The sequence below is a fragment of the Notolepis coatsorum genome (genome assembly GCF_963971535.1).
Source record: "Notolepis coatsorum genome assembly, chromosome: 5".
NCBI lineage: Eukaryota > Metazoa > Chordata > Actinopteri > Aulopiformes > Paralepididae > Notolepis > Notolepis coatsorum.
The window spans coordinates 206,423,553-206,438,552 of NC_140169.1; the positions used below are offsets into that span (position 1 = coordinate 206,423,553).

The following is a 15,000-nucleotide window of genomic DNA, read 5'->3' on the forward strand; positions in this document are numbered from 1 at the left end:
TACGACAAGTCATCAGGAAGGGCACAACTCTATCAGCTGAGTAACAATGTTCATCAAAGTGTTGGGTGCTACAGTGTAGGTTAGTTTATTAGGACAAGTGGATGACAGTAAGGTTAGTTAGGGTTAGATATATATTTTTTAATTTAATTTAATTTAATTTAATTTAATTTAATTTAATTTAATTTAATTTAATTTAATTTAATTTAATTTAATTTTCACTGTGTACCTTCACTGTCTACCTCAACCTTGTTTCATTAAAATTGTTCTAAATAAACATGATTTATGAACGAATAGCACTTTTATTGATAACGTAAGATGAGGTAAAAGGCATAATGGCATACGGAAAATGGCAAATATTAACACTTTAACTGCCGAGGTTAAATTCATGATATACCATCCCTTGCCAGCTCTATTTAACATGGAGAAGTTCCCCTTCTTTGCAGGGCTATAACTTTTTTAATTCTATTGCTAGATTGCCATTATTAGGGCCCATTCAAGGTTCTATATGTATTGTTCATGGTGTAGCAACGTTAAACTTTTTCATTCACATATTCATACTAAAATATGGTCTAAAGTATAAGTATGTTTTCATCTCTTTCTGCAGCTTTCTCCAGAACGTGATTTATAGCCCCAAATGCATTATATTGATGATGAAATACAGTTTGGTAGGAATCTGTGCGAGATAAAAAAATTCAATTGGACGTACTTCTAGAATTTACTACACGTCATCTGATGTTGACCGGATGGGCGAGGGGGCGTTTATAATTCCGTGGGCAACGTTATACCATTCATCTAATGTGGGTCATATGTTCATCATAGCAGTTTATATCGAACACGGTAATACTACACGCTAAAACTCACCCCAGTCTCCTCGGGTGGTTGGGCAATCAGCGTGGAGTAGACAGTTTTCCATTATGGGATGTCGAAATACCCAATCTATTTCCAGGTTGTATAATAGTATATACATCCAAATCATGTTGTTTTTTCGAGTTATTTCCACCGATCGATGTTCACTGTGTGAAGACGGAGTCTCTCTAGGATTAGCGAGTGCCCGGACCCCATATGGAGTGAGTCCTACCGGGTTAAAGGTTGACATCCGGTTTCGATCTGCCGATCAGCCACCAGATGGCGCTCTTGAACCGCTAGAGGATTGAGAGGAGATCAGAACGTTAGGTTATGACTATAACCAAGTTCTGTTAGTATAGCGACGCTCGGCATCACTAGTCTGCACTATCTCGCATATGTGCACGCGCACTGAATAAAGACCACAAATGTACCTTTAATCCCAATATTCGTCTGACCACACCCCTATCAGCTTACCCATATAAGCAGGGGTGGGGCCACCCACTCGCCTCCTTCCCAAGCTTTCGCCACCGAGGTCAAAGGCTGCAGCGGCGTCGGATGCCGAGCGTCGCTATACTATAAGAACTTGGTTATAGTCATAACCTAACGTTCTGTTTCGTATTCGCTCTCGCTCGGCATCACTAGTCTGCACAAGGGAGGCCGAGCGAGAGCCAACGGCCGACAAATACACCCCGCTGACAGCCCCCCACAACCATCAGAACAGGGAGGGCCGAGCCCCCCCGACCCACCCTAATGGAGGGCACCCCCCCTATTAGGGGCTTCACGGGAGGGCAACGGACCCGATCGTGCGAAGAGGCACCCAAGCAACTCAACGCACAGGGTGAGCAGACCGTGGCTTGACCCCACGACTACACACACGCACAACCCGCATGCCACCCGGGAACGAACGGAGGAACAACCTCGTTACTGCCCCCAGAATCACGGGGTCAAGGGCAAACCCAACCCCGTGGCAAGGCCGTAGCAGCGGAGCGCGAAGGAAGACCCAGACCCACCAAAAGGACTGGACTCCCTGGAATGGGGGCCCGGAGAAGTCCATGATGCCAGCATCAGGACCCCACCAGGTGGGCACGTAGTGCCCCGCCCCCCACATCGCCAGCGTATTCGGACAAAGGCCCCTCAGCCGAGCGGGCCCCGTCCCCCCAATAGTACACCGCCTGGCACACTGACCCTGCAACAGGCAGTCAGCATGGCCGTAAGCACACAAAAAAGGTTAACCAACGGAAGCAGGCAGCGCACCGGGGAAAAACCAGGCAACAGGCTATTAACCCTAGCCTGGAGACTGCGGACGAGACAGGCGCCAGAGGGGACAGCTGAACACAGCCGCCCCGGCGGAAGGAGCGTAAGCTGGCGGTGTTGCATGACCAAGCCTCCATTTAAAAAACCCCACCCAGAGGGGTCGAGGCAGAGAAGGCTGACACGATTGGCAGACGTCATGAACGTGCAGGGGCACCCTCAAACGGTGAACCCGGGAGTTGACACTGCTCCAACACACCAGGGAATCAACCACCTTGGTGGTTGTTCCTATAACCCCTCAAGAAAAAACTCCAAAACACACCTGCGGGTATACACCGGCTATACCGCAGTACAAGTGTTTCAGTTTTCAAAAAAGGGTTAACCCAGGCCTACGGGTCGACGAAACATTACTTCGGACCGGGCCTGGCGGTACGGGAAGCACAGGGTCACCAGAGGAGGTCAAAAACCACCCCCACAGGCCCCTCTTCGCCATGCGTGAGAGAGGAGCGAAAAATAATGGAGAACCAGCCCCTAAGCACACCGTACTTGGTATTCCCAGGCGGTCTCCCAACCAAGTACTAACCAGGACCAACCTGTGTAGCGGCCGAGATCCGACGAGATCGAGCGTGTACAGGATGGCATGGCCGTAAGCCATTACGACAGTGCTGAGTAAAAACGTACCCAACCAGGGTCTCCATAGCGCTTAACCCTGTGACACCCGGACCGACCTGGCATTTTTCCCCCTGAAAAAAGCCCAAGTCCCTCAGGGTACCAGAACAGCAGATCTGCATCCCCGGCGGACAACGGGTTCAACTGATCCGGACCAGCGTGACCAGAACCAGTCCCGTGCCCTAACCACGCCGACATGCCTACTCCAGGAGAAAGGGCAGATATGCGTGTCGATCTTAACATGAAAAGAAGGCGCCACCCAGACGTTCGGGCGAACCGCGCCTGGTGGCCCACCCCAAGGGCGTGAGACCCCTCTACATATGTTCAGATCCATTCCGTCATCATCCCCCAGACATGAACGAGAATCCGTCGATAACCAACCCAGGTCGTGGGATGTCGTCGTCGAAAGAGGAAAAACCCCCATCTCAGTTGCTTTATAAAAACGCTGTTTTAACCTCAAGCAACCAAGGCGTGCCAGTCAGTCGCCTGTTTACAGCGAGCTAGCACTATACGTGCGTCGGGACACACCCCCATCAATGAACAGGCTATTTAAACCTGTCATTGAATCCCCAAGGCGCCCAGGGGAACGACAAGAGGGGTGTGACACTTCCTAACTCCAACACTTTTTGAATAGAAAAGAAGGAAGCACCAACAGTATGTATCCCAGTCTACACAGCCGGGGGTAAACATTTTTCACATTTTTACATCCCACCACCCTCCCATAGGAAGGAGACGGGGATCCCCAGAGAGACTTCCCACGCGAGCTGTACAGATTGAAAAGAATATATTGCACCTTGAGCCATGTAAAAAATTGGTTTTAGGGCTCTCCGGGGAAGAGGCACTGAACCCATACACACTCAATAATCGAATTGAATCGAATACATACACAATAGAATAGGACACCTTCTAGAGGGTCCACTCACTTTAACAATCTGAGGAGGAAGGCTCTGTACTCTGATGGAGGCTCCCTCACATGGAAAGGAGGAGTCCGAACTCACAGAAGGCCCGAAAAGGCGCTTGGTGAGGAGGAGCCCTGACCACCCCCCCGAAACAGATCCATCACATGGACCTGAACAGCACACGGAAGTCCTACCAACAGAGACGCGCACGGTGACGTACTCTATGGCGGGGGAATTTCTGCGGTGCACACGCCCAATATACCAGGCCGTGGGACCAGGAAACTCCCTCCCCCCCCCCCCCCCCCCCCCCCCCGTAACGTGCCGAACCGCAACGTGACAGGAACCTTGAAGGACAGGGGGTGTACCCCTGACCGACAGAAACAAGGGGGAGAGGAAAGGTTACCAGTTCACCCCTTACGACCCCACACCCATGATACGATGTAATGACAAAAAGAGGATATGACACAGTCATAGTCAGCTCTATGAAGCGTTTGACAGCTCCACACAGCGCATGAGCCAACCTGCTATCCGATTTTTACTAAGGAAAAAACACAGAATAGAGAGGGCTCTCTAAGAGCCCCGGTCCAACATACACATGTGCTTCTGTGGCCAGTCCAACCCAGTTGTAGGTCACATGACACACACAACCCATCATCACCTACAAAAAATGGCAAAAACACTCTACAGAGGAACGCCGTTTTTCATAATGAGAGAATACATAATTCTCGATTAGTATCGGCCACAGGCCTTGCTAAGCACACACGACAGCGACCAAACAATCTTTTCTTTTAGGAAAATAAAGTTTCTCCAGCAGTTTTAGCACAACCTCAGCAATCAAGCTAAGGGTTACATCGCATCCCTACCACACAAAAGACACAAAGTAGTGCACAACATGTCTGATAGGAGGATGAAAAAGTCCCCAGGGAACCGGGGGGAAACACAATCCTCTTATTTTACCCTTAATACGGCCAGTTAAAACAGGAAAACCTGTTAATATGTGAACACACTGTTCATTGTCATCACAGGCTGAGAAAAGAACATTCTTTTACTCACTTGTCACTAAGCATAGCTTCATAGGTTAGTTACCTTAGTTGTGAGTACACGGTACATATAACACACATGATGTTTCTCACACAACAACCAGATCATTTTCACATCTGTAACAACAACCCGATTTGCACGGAGAAGCTAACTGCCAGTGACAAAAAAAGTTCACACATAACTCGCGTCGTATCCCAAATGCATTGCAGCAACACACGTTTTGGGAAAACATTGTTATTCACAAAACATTTAGAAAAGTAAAACCAGAAGACGTGTTATAAGGTCTGGTCAAACCTTGTCCTACCCGGAACGTAGATCAGCGAAGTGCAGACTCAAGACCCCATAGACAACCCAGCCGATCCTGTGTTGCTTGAACTGGGCAGCGTCGTCGCTCCAACCAGTCGCTACAGTCCTCTTTGTTGACGCAATCCCCGTCCAGGCTCAGGTCAGGGTCGACGAACATCACCTGTCAAGGATGACGTCATAGTCAAGAGTGTAAAACATGTTATAATCAAAGCACGTTCAACAGAGTAGCATTAAGCTAACGGTCGCCCCAACCGTCGGTCGCTACCGCCCATGCTCGCGAGACGCAGAGCGAACGGCGCACGCGACCAGAGGGAAGCGCGGCGGTGGCGCGCGAGGAACCGGAGCTACCCCGCGCTGGCCTTGTCCGATAGCAGCAAGCTAACGTTTCCTAGTGATCACAACCGGCTAGCGCCGCAGCTAACAGCTGACTGGCTAACAGTAGGCCCACCTCTGTAGGCCACGCAGTGATCCCAGCAGGCTAACGCCGCAGCTAACAGCTGACTGGCTAACCGTAAGCTAAGCAGCTATCACCTGAACTTTGTACACAATGACATAACACTCACCCAGACAGGCCGCCGTTCTGAAACTCTCCTCACTTTTTAAGCGAAAAGAGAAACAAGATACTGCACTCTGATGCACAGTTCCCTTAAATAATTATACAGGTAATGTACAGGCAAAGTGCAGTAACTTCAAATACAATGTTGTTTTCCCTCCAGCTTTCATAACTTAACCTAGCCATTTTGAAAATGAAATTTAACACCTGAATATATTGGAATGATGATGATCCAAATAAAATGGCTAGGTTAAGTTATGAAAGCTGGAGGGAAAACAACATTGTATTTGAAGTTACTGCACTTTGCCTGTACATTACCTGTATAATTATTTAAGGGAACTGTGCAGCAGAGTGCAGTATCTGCTTTTTGGGGGTTAATTAAAATAATTATGTCATATTTTTGTATGCCTAAAGATTACTTCATTAATACATGTTAAATCTGGGTACTATCATCTATCTACCTATAACACATTTTGGATGGCAAGTCAAAAAACTTTAAAGCCATTTTTCTCAGTTTCACTTTTTTGAAGTTACTGCGGTCTGCCTTGACAGGGCAGTATAGTCCAACACTGACAAACCAGTGGGTTTAACCACACAAGGGTTAAAGGAGAACACCACACAAGGGTTAAAGGAGAACACCACACAAGGGTTAAAGGAGAACACCACACAGGGTTTAAAGGAGAACACCACACCAGGGTTAAAGGAGAACACCACACAGGGGATAAAGGAGAACACCACACAGGGGTTAAAGTAGAACACCACGCAGGGGTTAAATGAGAACACCACACAAGGGTTAAAGGAGAACACCACACATGGGGTTAAAGGAGAACACCACACAGGGGTTAAAGGAGAACACCACACATGGGTTAAAGTAGAACACCACACAAAGGTTAAAGTAGAACACCACACATGGGGTTAAAGGAGAACACCACACAATGGTTAAAGTAGAACACCACACATGGGGTTAAAGGAGAACACCACACATGGGGTTAAAGGAGAACACCACACAGGGGTTAAAGTAGAACACCATACAGGGGTTAAAGGAGAACACCACGCATGGGGTTAAAGTAGAACACCACACAGGGGTTAAAGGAGAACACCACACATGGGGTTAAAGGAGAACACCACACAGGGGTTAAAGGAGAACACCACACAGGGGTTAAAGGAGAACACCACACAGGGGTTAAAGGAGAACACCACACAGGGGTTAAAGGGATAGTTCCGATTTTGGACCCATAGCCCTATTTCTTACCTATCAATGATGGTGTTGATCAGAGTCCAAAGTCCAAGCTGTTCCTCATACTTCCTCATAGTAGCTCCTAGCTAAACCACAAATCAATACAAAGCCAATGGGGTCATGCTGCTGTCTGTAAGCTGACTGAGGCGCTCTACTACACAGTGCACACAAAGTAGATTACAGTGAGCCTCAGTCAGCATCATACAACATCATCATTGGTAAGTAAGCAAGGAAACTATGACAGGAAGAAGGGTTGTCACATCACAGTGTAGCACATGAATATTTCCTCACATAGCTTGTATATTATGATTTTAATACAGGCTTCAATAGAACTGGCATCAAAGTCTGGCACCAAGCAGAGCATAGAACGCTGGTATTCTGATGTGATGACCCTTTCTTCTCTTATAGTTTCATTGTACAGTAAGTAAGTAGGACATAGGGTTTGACTCAGTCTTTAGACAACAGGTATATATGAATTTTAATGACTCAGTCTTTAGACAACAGGTATATATGCATTTTAATGACTCAGTCTTTAGACAACAGGTATATATGCATTTTAATGACTCAGTCTTTAGACAACAGGTATATATGAATTTTAATGACTCAGTCTTTAGACAACAGGTATATATGCATTTTAATGACTCAGTATTTAGACAACAGGTATATATGCATTTTAATGACTCAGTCTTTTGACAACAGGTGTATTTTAATGACTCAGTCTTTAGACAACATGTGCATTTTAATGACTCAGTCTTTAGACAACAGGTGCATTTTAATGACTCAGTCTTTACACAACAGGTGCATTTTAATGACTCAGTCTTTAGACAACATATATAGATAATTAGTTTTATCCTCTTAGCATTCCTGCAAGATTAGCATAAAACACCTATCCAATGCATACCCAAAGTAAATTGAAAGCTATTGTAGCATTTGTAGCACATGCATAAGTGTACTCTCTGCCAAGAGTGCTACTGCCATAGAGTTACAGAGGTTTGAACACACTGAAATACGTTTTATTTTATTTGTCTGAATTATTTAGCAAACAGATGCCTGCAGATGACTGTAGCGGACAGTTATTAGCTGGAAAACACAATGCAGAGATTCCGTCTGGCCCTAAATAAACTGCATTACCCAAGAGTACCGGTGGTTTGTGAGAAGTGTCGGTACGTAAGGAAAAGTCACAGTATGCCAAACAATCAATCAATCAATCAGATTTATTTATATAGCACATTTAACATGACACGTGTCAACCAAAGTGCTGTACAGGGGGTAGATACAAAAATACATATTAGCAACAATCACACTCCGTTTTATGGGAGGGCACACAGGCAAGCACACAGGAAAAAAGAGCATGAGTCAGTGAACGGGAAAGGCTAGTAGGTAGAAGTGGGTTTTGAGCCTAGATTTGAAGGCATCTATCAAGGGGGCAAGCCTAATGGAGGTGGGGATGCTGTTCCACAGTTCAGGGGCTGCGACAGCAAAGGCACGGCCCCCCCTGAGCTTGAGGTTAGACCTCCGGACTGTCAGGAGCCTCTGATCGGCTGACCTGAGGGACCTGGTGTTGGAACAGGGGGATAGGAGGTCTGAGATGTAGGAGGGGGGTGACCATTAAGGGCTTTAAAAACAAATAGGAGAACCTTAAAATCTATCCTGTAGCGTACTGGAAGCCAATGAAGGGAGGCAAGGACAGGGGTGATGTGGTCTCTCTTGCGGGTTCCGGTCAACAGTCTGGCAGCGGCATTTTGTACCAGTTGTAAGCGGGACAGGGAAGACTGGTTAATGCCTATATAGAGGGAGTTGCAGTAGTCTAATCTAGATTAAATGAAGGTGTGGATGATTCTCTGAAGGTCTGCAGGGGAGAGAAGAGCTTTGAGTTTGGCAATGGTGCGTAGTAATGTAGCAATGAAACAGTAATGTGTAGAAGTGCCGGTGCTGTGTACTGGTGAGTACCGGTGTTGGTGCCTCTCTACCGTCTATCTCTGGAGGGACGCCACGTTTCTGACATCATGGTCATTAACACTTTGAGCGCCACGCCTGGTTTTCCGTTTTACCGCTTGAATGCCACCATCGGCGCCAATGTTAACGTTAATATCGCCTAATCTATGTTTTAAATTATGGCTATGTGTCTAATCTGCCCATCGCATTATCAAAGACTATTTTCCAGTCAGTGCTGTGAAGGCAGATTGTTTTTTTATCGCGTCGTTTCCGTTTCAGAGCAGTTAGAAAAGCCCCAGTTTTGATATAAAAAACAGCTCATTCTGGAGCATTCTATGAAAACCGTCTTTTAGTGGAATATTCCACAACGTTGATATTCGTCTGCCTTTTTATGAATCGTTTTCAAATAAACGCTAGATGATCAATATTATACGTGCACGCCACGCAAGCACATTACGGCCGCGCACTGAAAATCGCTCCGTTGATTTCCTCACAGACTTACAGTGAAACCGAAAGAAGACATTTCACAAAACAGCTTATAACTTCATCAAACTTACTCTGATTATCCTACCACTGATAACATAGAGTCCTTACCTGACATCAGATGGTATCCAACTGGTATATTCCAATTCCTGATCACCATTCGAAAAAATCGATAAGTGTATGGATCCAACGCGAGACTGTAGATCTCCATGATCCGCGGGGATCTGAGGCTCCAGAATGAACTGTGGTAACCCCGGCTGGATCAGTGAACTGGAAAATGTGGAGTACCGGATTTTTTTCCCCATTCATTTTCATTGAGTCCATTCCAAAATCACTTATGTCATCTGGGAGATGACAGGGGGCGCTTTTTTCCACAGTGATCACCGGCGCAGCTCGGCTATACTCGGGTAGGCTCGGGTGATGCAATAATTTTTCAGATCGAAAAAAAAAATCAGAGAAATCTCGTGAGTGGCACGCAACCACCTATAAAAAAACCAGAGAAATCTTGTGAGTGGCACGCAAAGTGTTAACTGGTAGCTGTTACAATCATTCCCTTGATCTCTGTTATGATCACATAACATGCAGCAGAGAGAGAGAGAGAGATAGAGAGAGAGAGAGAGAGAGAGAGAGAGAGAGAGAGAGAGAGAGAGAGAGAGAGAGAGAGAGAGAGAGAGAGAGAGAGTGAGAGAGAGAGAGCGCAAGAGAGAGACAGAGATAGCAAGAGAGATAGAGAGAGATTTTTTTTATTTTTAAACACAACTTTATTTTCTCACTCAGCGTTCAACAATACATCAGAATGTATAACGCAAAACACAGAACAACAAATCAAATCAAGAAAAATAAAAGACAAACTTCACATCAGAACAGAGCCAAAAACCAACTTCAACCCCTCCACAACTGTACACAACACCCACTTCATCTCAAACTGCTACATTGCTGCTCAACTGGTAAAAATTCAAATCGGTTCGCAACCTTGCCTGTACCATACATCTAAACAAGATAGTGGTATCTAGCAGCACCGAATCCTCAATCTTTTTCCTCCTGCTTAGATAAATGGCCATTTTTGCCTGACCCAGCAGGAAGTTGAAGAGCTGACACTTTAACCTCCTCTTCCTGCTGTACCTGTACCCCAAAATAAACATCTCTGGAGTAAGATGTTCATCAAACATCACAAACATGCGGGTCAGGAACTGAAAAAAAACCAAGAGCCTGTCACACTTTAAAAAACAGTGAAAAACTGTTTCCCTCTCTGTGCAGAAAGGACAGGTGTCTTCAACATCAGAATTAATCACAGAGACAAACGCGTTCACAGCAACTGCACCATGTAAAATGCTCTACTGTAAATCCCCAACTCTTTTAGTTAACGGTGGTTTGTATAGTGCTCTCCACTCAGGCCTCTGAGCCTCCTGCAGGCCCAGATGAGCTCTCCATGGAGTGTCAACCCTATCCTTCAGCCTGTTTTGGTTCAACACTTTAACACACAGGTAATACATAACTTTGCCCACCATGGTGCTCAGCCTGCAATCAGCAGCACTGCTCACCTCTAACAGACAACCATCACATTTAAAAATAGGACTAAGTTTCACCTCAGGAAAATAATCATTTACAGCAGGCAATAACTGACCATTACAATAATCAACACACATTTCCAGTTCACTATCAGTCAGCTGCTGTTTCCAGCCTCCCAATAGGCGGCCCATCACCCTGACAGACCTTGTGCCCAGCTGTGAGGCCAGACCGGCAGCATTATCAAAAAGGGGACCGCACACCTCCAGCACATTGCCCAACGTGATGATCTTCGCCTCACACAGCCTTTGTGTGAGCACTGGCTCGGCCCCACCCTGAAAACGAGTCCCATGAACCACCGGCTCCCTCAGAAGCCAGTACAAAGAGTCACCGTCCTTCAGTCTCTCTTTCGTAAACAAGCTCCACACTGTTAACAGTCCCTTGTAGAAATGGGGCAGGTTTTTCATTGTACATCCCTTCAAATCCATGAGGAACATTGGCTCAGCCAGACTTAGCCCACCACACCGCTCCAGTATGGCTCGGGCCACAGGTCTCCAGACAAGATCAGCCGGTCCTGTCGGGAGTCTCTGAATGAAACGGAGCCTGAACGCAGATCCCCTACTTGCCAAGTTGACAAGCCCCTGTCCCCCTACCTCCTTGGGCAGGAAAATGACACTCGGCGGGACCCAGTGCAACCGGTCCCAGAAGAAGTCCACCATCAACCCCTGCACCTTAGACAGCAGGTTCAGCGGCGGATCCGTACACACTAGCTGATGCCACAGCATGGAGGACACAAGATTGTTGATAATAAGGATCCAACCTTTCAGCAACAGTTTCGGAATAATCCATTTCCATCGCTTCAGCCGGCCCTCCACTTGCTCTACCACACCGTCCCAATTCTTGGAAGAAAATACCTCATCCCCAAGATAAATCCCCTAGCAGAGGAGAGAGTACTAAAAGCCATCACAGTTGATTGTACAATGTTAATGTTGTGCTGGGACTTTACCATAATCATGACATCATCAGCATATGCAGACAGTTTGAATTTTATGTCACAACCCGGAAAAGAAAAACCGGACAAATGAGTCCTTAATCTGTGTAACAGCGGCTCTATGGCCAGACAGTACAACATTCCTGATAAAGAACAGCCCTGTCGGACTCCCCTCTGAACCTCAAAAGGCGCACTTAAACCACCATTAATCTTAAGTACACTCTCAATGTCTCTGTACAAGACCTGGGTCATAGCTATAAGCCCAGAGCTGAAACCAAAAGCCTGCATTGCTTTCCACAGGTACTGATGTTCAACTCGGTCAAAAGCCTTTTCTTGATCTAGAGAAATCAGACCAAGTTCACAACCCAAAACACCAGAGAGGTCCAAAATGTCTCGAATCATCATAATGTTGTCAGATATCAACCTGCTGGGCACACAGTAGGTTTGGTCCACATGGATTACCTGCTCCATGCCAGTTCCTGATGTTCTGTAAGTGTCCCTTCTTGGGCAGGAGAGTGATGACCGCTCTCCTACAGCTCAGAGGCAGCCTCCCCTTTCTCAGACTATCGCCGAGGACACTCAAAAGATCCTCACCAATCACAGACCAGAGAGACTTATAAAAATCAACCGGGAGACCGTCTATCCCAGGCGGCTTCCCACTCTGCATGCTCTGCAAAGCCTCTAGCAGCTCTTGGCCTGACAGCTGTGCTTCCAGCTCTGCACCGTCCTCAGCTGAGACTCTAGGGAGGCCCTCAAAGAAGGACTGTGCCACCTCTGGCTCTTCTTGGTACTCAGTTCTATAGAGCTCTTTGTAAAAACCAACCGCACACTGACGGAGGTCGGCTGTCTCATGCAGCATCTGCCCAGTGTCTGACCTCAGAGAGTGTAGCAGCTTCTTTTGGCCATTCTTGCTCTCCAAACCAAAGAAAAAGTGAGACGGAGCATCCATCTGGACCACGTTTTGAAAACGGGATCTAACCAGAGCGCCCCATACCCAGCAGGTCAGACAGAGCTGATTTTTTCCTTTTGAAAACTTCAATATGTTCTCTTTTTCCAGTGGAGCCTGCCAACTCCTGCATCTCCATCACTTCTCACTCCAGAGCTCTCATAGATCTGGTCATGTCTCTTGTAACATTGAGAGTGTACTGTAGGCAAAGCTGTTTTATATGTATTTTACCTACATCCCACCACTGTTGCAGTGAACTAAAGTCACATTTAGTTTGCCTATAGTCAGCCCAAAAAGACCTAAAAGCATCCTTAAAACCATTGTCAGACAACAGAGAGACATTAAAGTGCCAATATGCACTTTTACACTTTACATTTTTTATAAAAATGGAACACTGCACAAGGGAGTGGTCAGAGAAACCCACGGACTTATGGAACAGCTTGTGACCACACTCATGTGATGTTCAAAACAATACAAATGATAAAGCCTGGCTAACGATAAATAATTATCCCTGGAATGATCCCAGGTATAGCCTACTGCCGCTGATTATTGTGGAGATATCTCCAAATATCACACAGTTCAAGGGTTTCAACCAGTCGTATAAGACAGGCTTTAGAAGCCGCATGCGGCTCCTGATGATTCCTGTCTAACACGTGATCCTCAGTGCAGTTAACATCACCACCCACAAACAGATACTCCTCACCACTACAAGCACTAAGAGTCTTTTTTAACTCATCCAAAAACAATAACCTTTCCAACCCCACCGTTGGAGCGTATACATTTACAAAACACATCTTTACATTTTCAAATACAGCACAGAGTTTAAGCAACCTGCCTGGAATGATCTCATCAACAACACATGAAGTAGGTAGAAAATCGCTAGAAAAAAGAATGCCAACTCCCCCACTGCTACTACTCTTATGACTGAAGAAAGCTCCCACTCCCTCTTCCAGTCAGATTCATTTTCAACCGTGCTGTGAGTTTCCTGAAGAAAAGTAACATTTAGCTTCTTGCCCCTGATCAGGCTGTACAGAGCAGCTCTCTTACCATCTTCTCTAGCACCATTAATGTTTAAAGACCCCAGTTTAAAGTCGCACATGTTTAGTATACAGCACAGCAGCAACCAAACAATAACAAAAAAACACATTAGGCCTATATATCATCAGCACCAACAGCCTCCTCCTTGATTTTTGCTCTGACTTTTGACAATATTTTCTTTAAGCGGAACCTCTTGGTGAGAGAAAAAAGGTTGCCCTGACTCCTCCCCACTCCTCATGTGTATTGTGACAGAATCATGAAACTTCCTTAAATCAGGGAAAAATTCCTCTAATTTAACAGATTTACCTTTTGTATCTGTTCAAAAGAGAACTCACTCAATAGCTCATCCTCCTCTTCCTCACTGCTACTACTACTGTTTTGTGACTGTGCGGCCTGTTCTTTATTTCGTGTGCTATTCCTTGTTTGAGAGGGGGCGGGGCTCTGCTCCTTCCTTGCTGCCTTCGCATCCTGCCCGCCAGTAGCCCTCGAAGTAGCCCTGCTTTTCCTTTTCCGTACAACTTTCGAAAACTCCATCTCTGTCTCATCTTCCTCAACCAGTACAAACTCTGCTATCCTGGTTGCTGTACTCTCCAAATCTTCTCTCACTTCGACCTGAATATCACTGTTCAAATCAATTAGCAGATTCCCCTGAATAGTGCTGACGCTTTGAGCCTGCACAACATTTTCCCTGCTCTCTCCACTGTGTACCTGTGCTTTTGCAATAATTGCAACTGGCCTCTCACTCACACTTGTTTCCGCTGCTGTGCGTGTAACAGTAGGTTTACTCGCTGCCGAGCGGGCAGCTGCCGAAGGCTTATTCGCTGCTGTCTTTGTAGCCTCAGCGCCAGCAGTCGGCTGTTCACCCATTCTCGCTGGGCACACAAATCAAATGACCCTCTTCCCCACACCCAAAGCACTTCATTCTGCCTGAGCTCACATGAATGTCGTAGTCAAAATCGTCCAGCCTGAATTTGAAAACTAAACTCAGTTCCTCGTCTTTCTTCTTCAGAATCATATGTACTTGTCTCCTAAAAGACACAACATGTTTAACGTGTCGAGAGGTACCCCCGAGAGAGAACATTGTAATCTGTGAAACTAACTGGCCATGTCTTGACAGCTCTTTCTCAAAAGTCCATTTCTCAAAAACGGGGGGACATTCGAAATTATAACTCATTTTGCTGGGTTCGGGGGGGTGACTAGTGGAAACACAGTCGTAAGCGTCTCCCGAATCACCACTCCACTTACTACCATCTGATTCACTTTAACGGTAGAATCAAGAAAAATGACAACTGCTCTATT

The 15,000-nt window shown here is 46.1% G+C and overlaps 1 protein-coding gene across 1 annotated transcript in view; it reads left to right on the top strand.

Annotated features, from left to right (window-relative positions):
- The window catches only part of wnt6b (wingless-type MMTV integration site family, member 6b), a gene marked incomplete at its 3' end in the record, with an annotated part of 377,085 nt that overhangs the window by 283,881 nt on the left and 78,204 nt on the right, over window positions 1-15,000 (top strand). The gene's annotated exons all lie outside the window — the stretch shown is intronic.